Genomic DNA, 7,688 nt, shown 5'->3' with positions numbered 1-7,688 from the left:
GGCTACCCACCCGCTTTCTTTCCTTGGAGTCGGGCGGGGGGCTTCTCTGAAAGGAGTCCAGCCCTCCAGAAATCCGCTCCGCCCCGCACTAGCTCGCGGCACCGCTTCCCTGGGACGCGCATGCGCATGGACTCGGCTCCGCCCTCCGAATCGGGGCGGGATGAACGAAGCGCCAGCGTTCTGCCGCGCGGCGGCGCAGCCTCGCCGAGGCCTTTAGCTCCCTGGCAGCTCCTGTTTTCTGTGACCTCGTGGCGCAATGGTAGCGCGTCTGACTCCAGATCAGAAGGTTGCGTGTTCAAGTCACGTCGGGGTCAGATCGGCTTTTTTCCTCCCAAAGTACAGGGGCAGCAGAAGGAGTGGAGTCGAGTCCCATCACAAGAGATTTGATCTTGCGCAGGTGTATTATCCCGCCCGCCCTGACGGCTCGTGGGGCCTTTTTCTTCTCGTCGCGAAGACAGAGCTGATGCTCACGGTCCCTCCCGGGACCTGCCATGGGCTGTGTGCCGGGCCTCTTGAGTCAGCCCCTCCCGCCCGACTCACGTCTCCCCTCCCCAGCCCCGCTCCGCGGAGGGTCTCCCGGCGGGAGGTGTCCCCGCGGATTCCGCAGGTGTCTGACCCCTCGGCGGGCTCGGCTGGAAGGTCCAGTCAGCAGGTCTGATAGCCTTGGAACCCGCGGCGGGGGCTGCTCGTGCTCCCACCACGCCCCCCTCCTAATCCCCGCGCCCCCGACCTGGGGACTGACGGCCGAGCTCTGCGCAGCTCTGATGCCCGGAGATGCCCGGGCAGGTGGAGCCCGGCTTCCACGCAGGTGCTGGGACCCGCTAGCGGGTGGCAAGCACGATCCTGAGAGAGACCAGGACTGGCCCTGCCCTGGAGTGGGCAGAAGGGCCAGCCATAAAGAGCCAGCGTTTCAAATCTCAAATGACGAAAAAATCCCCAGGATTAGATCTATGCCTGCAGACGGGTGGAGAGCTGCAGGGCCTGAGGAACTGTAGGCTCAGGCAGCTCAGGGTGGCTGTTCTCTTACTCTCTGTCCATCCGCTGCTGGACCAGGGCCCACTTCCCCTACACCCTGCGCTCAGGACTGACCTTCCTGCCTAGCGGTCCCAGGACCCAGTTTATCACAGGGGCAGTGAGGGGCTGCCCTCTGCTGGTCTCCCTGGTAACTCATGAGCCCACCTGTCAGTTTCCCCTATAACTGCAGTCTCCCCTTCCGGGGGAGAAGGCAGCCGTCCTGTCCACCTCTCTGTCCACTGCACACGGTGTGCTGTAGCTCCAGGACTTTCTTCAGAGGCATAAATTCCTCTATGTTCAATCATCCATGTCGCTGTTGCTGACTCTGGCTCTCTCTTCTGCCTTGAAACTAGGCAAGCACAAGGCTGGTAGTGCAGGCCACCAGGAGCACATCCGTACAAGCCCAGACATCACAAGTGGAAAGGAAAAACATGTCAAGGGGTTCTTCGCAGGAGACAATGAGGGACCAAGGGAGTACTGGGGAGATTTCCCTGTGCCTTTTGTGCACCTGGTTGGAAGAATTGAGAGATTAGATCCAAAGGGAGTAGCCCTTACTTTCGTGAATAACAATGTAAAAAGACTCCTCTGGGTTCCTGAAAACAGAATAAAACCCACAGGATCCATACTTCACCTACAGCTGTTTAGTTTCCCTTACTCTCATGACCAGAAAAGAAAGGAACGTGGAAAGACAGACACAGAATGACCTGGTCGCAGGAGCTAATAATCTATGGACATTACCAGAAAACACGGTGAAGGTGATTCTCAAAAATGGCTTTTTATACCACTTTGAATAACTCTTCTTGAGTATTGTCAGTGAAATTTATGTATGTTTTTACTGTACAGTTTGAGTACAGGAGATTTACATGAAACAAAAGGAATTAATAGATTTTAATTAACTTTAATAGAATTAGCATGACCTTCTAAATGTTAATATCAAATATATGCAGCGATATTGTATTTATTTTGTTTAAAATTTTTTCATAAATGAAAAACAACATCAGAAAATGAATTACTAAGTAAAAGAAAAAATTTTTTCTCTCTGGAAAAATAAAGCAAGTTGCACAAAAACTTTAAACACACAAAATATGTAGACACATACTCTGCATGTTAACATGTAGGACTGTGGGTGGGAGACACACCAACTCTGGGAGAGCTGTAACCACTGGCTTGTCCTGAGTTGGCAACAGGGACAATAGTTGGAAAAGCTGCCAGTTACTGATCAGAGGTGGGGTGTTTGAGACCCACTGTTACAGGGGTTGTTTAGCTTCCAGGTTTTTATAGGAGATGACAGGCTGCCTTCCTAGGCTGGTCACTGTCGATAAGGGTTTGGTTTCCTGGGCGTGCTGCTGCCCACTGTGAATTGGGCTCTATTTTTATACTGGTTTGACTATCATCCATGTGTATATTCAGGCTCTCAGAGGTTGTTTATTCCCCAGCTGTCTCCCTGCAGGGTCCCTGGAAACCTTGGCCTGGACAAACGTCCATGGTTCCTGTGGAGTGACCCTGCCACGGGCCCTCTCTGTCCCCAAGTGCTGGGACCCATGCCTTCCCTCAGGTCTGCACGCCCAGGGTGGACAAGGCACCCCATCCCTCCCAACCTCAGGTGACTGTGCTGTTCAGGACTCTGGGGCTGGGGCTCCTGGGGAGGATGAGTCCCTGGAGGCTGCCGCTGCTGGACTCAGGAGACTGGCACTCTCCGGAGGACTCTGGATGCACCCTGGCATCCCTGGCTGCAGGAGATGCAATGGTGTTGGGCATCAGAACCTGCCTCCCAGTAAGTAGGCTGAGCATAAGTCGTGCGAGTCTGTGTGCCTGAGGCCAAACAAACTAAAATGGAGGCATTTGGAGCAGAGAAAGGTTTATTGCAGGATTGAGCAAGGGGGATGGGTGGCTTGTGTCATCCTCAAACGCCGAACTCCCTGAAGGGTTTCGGCAAACATCTTAAAAATATATTCATTTATTTAGCAGTACCACGTCTTAGTGGCGGCACGCAGGACCTGCAGAATCTGCTCTGCGGTATGCGTGATCTTAAGTTGCAGCTGTAGCATGGGGGATCTAGTTCTCTGACCAGGAAATGAACCAAGGCCCCCTGCATTGGGAGCATGGAGACTTAGCCACTGGACCACCAGGGAAGTCCCAGGAAAGCATTTAGAAAGGCCAGGGGAAGGAGGGCATTCCCAGGGTCTGTGGTCAGCTCGTTTGCAATTCTCTGATTGGTTGATGGTGAGGTCACAAGGTGGGGTCACTGGGGTTCACAGTATCAGTCCTTAGTCCCTGTAGGTCTGGGGCAATTAATCATGTGTGAGTTTCTCCCATTTGGTGGTGGTTTTTAACATCTGCAAACTCAGGAAGTATTCCTGAGATGTTGTAATCTGGGAACTTCACAGAGGAACTATAGCAGAGGAGGAGGGGATCTGTTCTGGGAAGGCCCCGCAAGGTCTCAGCAGCACAAACCAAGGTCTTCGACCTGCTTCCTCTTTCCTCCCCATGCCCACTTGAACTTGAAACTCATTACCCCAATCTTCAGGTGTCAGTGCCACTCCCCACCTTGTGAGGGGCAGCCTGGCTCAAGGGGTGACCTTAGTCCTGGGGGACATGACCAGGACAGAGGGCTTCCTGCGACCCAGCTCACTAGAGCTGCCCTTTGCGGAGACAACTCTAGAAAGCTGAAAGAAACAGCATGAGGTCTGCCGACTCTGTGCTCCAGGGAACACACATTCTCCAGGGGACACACTGAACTGACAGCGGCGGAGAAGGGAGATGAAAGCAGCCGAGGAAAACCTGGACATACCTTCAAGTGTTCTGAGCAGACGGCAGAAGGAGATCTCATTTGTACAAAACACATCCTGCTCCACAAGGCTGGAGAAGAACACACCAGATTGTCAGCATTGCTTCTCTAGGGTGGTGAGATATTTGTCTGCATTTTCTCACTTTTCATCAACAGTGAAGAATCTGGAATCCAGTATGCCCATCTGGAGCCTGGCCCTGCCTCAGTATGACCTGGACAATTACTGTCACCTCTCAGCACTTGGTACAGGCAGTAAAGAATCTGCCTGCAATGCAAAAGAAGTGAGACTCGGGTTCAATCCCTGGGTTGGGAAGATCCCTTGGAGGAGGAAACGGCTACCCAATCCAGTATTCTTGCCTGGAGAATTCCATGGGCAGAGGAGCCTGGCAGGCCACAGGCCATGGGGTCACAAAGAGTTGGACACCACTAAGCAACTAACACACACACACACTCAGTGCCTATGTCCTTGTCTGTAAAGTGGGAGCCACCAGGGTTCCTGGCTCAGAGGACAAACGAGAGAACTGAGGGGGTGGATTTACACAGGGCGCTTCAGACACTACAGACCCTCCTGCTGTGATCAGAATGACTTTTCTAAGGTTATTGCTATTTCCAAGGCCAAACCCCCTTCTCAGTAAAAGAGGATTGCATCAGCGGAACCACAGCGTGTCCTGCCTCCCCTCTGACCCAGACACTCTGTGCACTATGTGCTGGGACAAGGCTCTGCAAAACCCTACCAAGATCCCCTACTTGGGCCTGCCAACTGGCCCCCAGGTCGGGGTTCCGACCGCAGGTGGGAACCAAGCAAGGAGGAAGCTGGACTGCAGCGGCCAGCAGAGGGCGCCAGAGGCGAACCCAGCCGAAGAGGGCCGTTAACCGCGAGCATCTTTTTCCCTCCAGCGAAGCGAATGCGGAGCCTTCTTGTTTGAGCGCCTCTGGGAGAATTTCTGGAAAGCGATGTGACCCTCGTCTGTTTTCAAGTAGTCATCTAACACTTTCACCATTATGTAATCGTTGCAGGGGTTGGCATATTGTAAATAGTAACGTGTTAAAATAAAGGGCTACATCATTATTTTAACTATAACCCAGGAAATATTAATACCGCCAGGATTTGATACTAGGATGAATTTAAAAATATAAGAGCAAGCTCTTCTTTGTTAGACAGTTTGCATGTTTCCTCTTTCTCTTCGTATTTTCAGTCCCCTCCTGCCATAAATTTATAATAACATGATATACTTTAAAAAGTATACTTCTCTCTACAAAGATGCAAATATAAATTATAAAACATAATTTCATAAAATTAAATGTGTTGGACTTCCCTGGTGGTCCATTGGTTAAGACTCCACACTTCCAATTCAGGGACTGTGCGTTTAATCCGTGGTTAGGGAATTAAGATCCCGTGGGCCGCACAGCAAGGCTGAAAAACAAAAAAAATAAAATATCTTATTTCCTGAGATCTTAGAGATCTGAAGTGTTCATTTTTCTTTGAAACTGAATCAACACTATAATAATGTTAGCATAGTACTGATACAAACTGTACAAGTATGAGTTTTGATAGTAAAATTTGAAATGATCAAATTGCCTCTTTAAACAAATCTTAAATTTTATACCAGAGTATAGCTGATTCACAAAGTTGTGTTAACGAATTGTCTCTTTGTTTGGCACTTCAGAAGTGTTTACACGCTGGGATGGCATCTCTAGGGAAGAGCTGGCTGGGTGAGAAGCGGCTTTTTCTTGATGAAAGACTCTGTCAGGGAGAAAAATGATTTCCTCTGCCCTTCTAGGTTCTTCTGGCTGGTCTAAGAGAGACAGAGTAACAGGAGAAAATCAAGTACAGTTTAATGTTGAAACCATTTCCCTCAGATAGGGACTTGAACTTGGCCAAAACCCAGTCTTCCAACCAAGATCACAGACCTGGTTTTAGGACCTAATGAAGCTCAGGTCCTTGATGTCTCATCGCAGAAAGCATTCAGTGAGAGACAAAATGATAGATAACAAGTGGATTTATTTAGAGAATCACACTCCACAGACAGAGTGTGGGCTGTGTCAGAGGGTGAGTACGGCCTTGAGATGTCATGTGGTGAGCTTTCAAGGCCTGGGTGGTTTCACAGGCTAAACCACAGGCTAATGAGGGGAAGATTATTCCAGTTGTTCTGGGGAAGGGGCAGAGATTTCCAGGGATTGGGCTACCACTCACTTTTTGTTTTTGTTTTTTTCCCAAGTTCTTCACTATTCTGTTTAAAAAAAAAATACATTTATTTATTTTAATTGGAGGATACTTGGCAATATTGTGATTGTTTTTGCCATGCATCAACACGAACCGGCCATAGGTATATATGTGCCCCCCAATCCTGAATCCCCCTCCCGCCTTCCTTTCTACTCTATCCCTCTAGGTTGTCCCAGAGCTTTGGGTCCCCTGCTTCATACATAGTCTTTTTGATCTTTGATGGTTGACTTTAGAACTCTCATGGTGCCTCTGGGTGTGTCATTTAGCTTGCTGATGTGTTACAGTTAGCAAATACTGAGGATCAAGGTCTAGGCCTCTGAGTCACCTAGGTCATGCCCCGATCCTTCCCTCCTGTTTCAATATCAGGGACTTCCTGGGGGTCCAGTAGCTAGGACTTTGGGTTCCCAATGGAGGGGGCCTGGGTTCCATTCCTTGTCAGGGAACTAGATCCCACATGCCACAACTAAGACCCAGCACAACCAAATAAATAAATAGGACACAATGGACACTCATTAAGGCCCATCCAGCATTAACACTCTAGTCTTCTCTTCAGCCTTATTACTCTGCGTGTGGTCCTCAAACCTGCAGCAGAGACTGCCTGGGAGGAGAAATGCAAGACCCAGACCCCACCCCAGCGCCACTGACCCCTTGTTCATCATTCAGGTGTGTTTGACTCTGTGACTCCAGGGACTGCAACACGTCAGGCTTCCCTGTCCTTCACTGTCTCATGGAGTTTGTTGCTCAGACTCATGTCCATCGATTCGATGATGCCATCCAGTCATCTCATTCTGTCACCTACTTCTCCTCCTGCCCTCAGTCTTTCCCAGCGTCAGGGTCTTTTCCAATGCGCCAGCTCTTCGCATCAGGTAGCCAAAGTAGTAGAGCTTCAGCTTCAGTAACAGTCCTTCCAATGAATATTCGGGACCGATTTCCTTTAGGGTTGACTGGTTTGATCTCCTTGCTGTCCAAGGGACTCTCAGGAGCCTTCTTCAGCACCACAGTTTGAAAGCACTGATTCTTCAGCGCTCAGCCTTCTTTATGATCCAACTCTCACATCTGTACATGTGAGATGCTTTTAAAAACATCTCCGGGTGATCTGCAGATGCTCTCCTACATAAATTTGAGGCTCCTCAGAGGGAAGAATGAAACAACCCACATGAATATAAATACATACATTTTATAGTCTCGAGGGGCTAGGATGCTCCCTGGCAGTGGAGAAACGACGTCTTCATTTCTGAGCCATTTCTCCCATCTGACTCCATGGAATTTCTGCAAGTTCAGTGTTTTGTTCCTAGAAACAACAGATACCCACAACCCATTTTCTGGGTGACAGGTGAGCAGATGAGCAGAGTTGGATAGTCCTATCACCTCATCACCTGATGTAAAATTATGAGCTTTTATTCCACCTTCTCTGGAACCAGGCAGAAGTAACTTGCAGACTCCTCCTCTGCCACTCATTAGCCACTTAGCCCTGGGCAAGTTACTCAGCTGACAGACTCGGTGAACTAACCCCCTGAAGAAACAGATTAGTAACCCGTCCAGGGTGGTTTCGAGGATTATGAACTCCCAGAGGAAAGCACTTGCCAGAGTCCTGGATTAAGGTGGGGGTTGGTGATGTGATGGAAAGAGTGTTGTTACATAAGATCACAGGCAGTGATATAA

General features: G+C 49.6%; 1 non-coding gene across 1 annotated transcript; it reads left to right on the top strand.

Moving 5' to 3' along the window:
* Positions 1–242: 242 nt before the first annotated feature.
* TRNAW-CCA (transfer RNA tryptophan (anticodon CCA)) lies at positions 243–314 on the top strand. The gene has a single exon. It is a non-coding gene; the product is annotated as a tRNA-Trp (tRNA).
* Positions 315–7,688: the final 7,374 nt, after the last annotated feature.

The sequence above is a fragment of the Ovis canadensis genome, chromosome 11 (assembly GCF_042477335.2).
Source record: "Ovis canadensis isolate MfBH-ARS-UI-01 breed Bighorn chromosome 11, ARS-UI_OviCan_v2, whole genome shotgun sequence".
NCBI classification, from domain to species: domain Eukaryota; kingdom Metazoa; phylum Chordata; class Mammalia; order Artiodactyla; family Bovidae; genus Ovis; species Ovis canadensis.
Note: the sequence above shows the minus strand (reverse complement) of the source record. Positions and strands in the feature narration are given on the sequence as shown.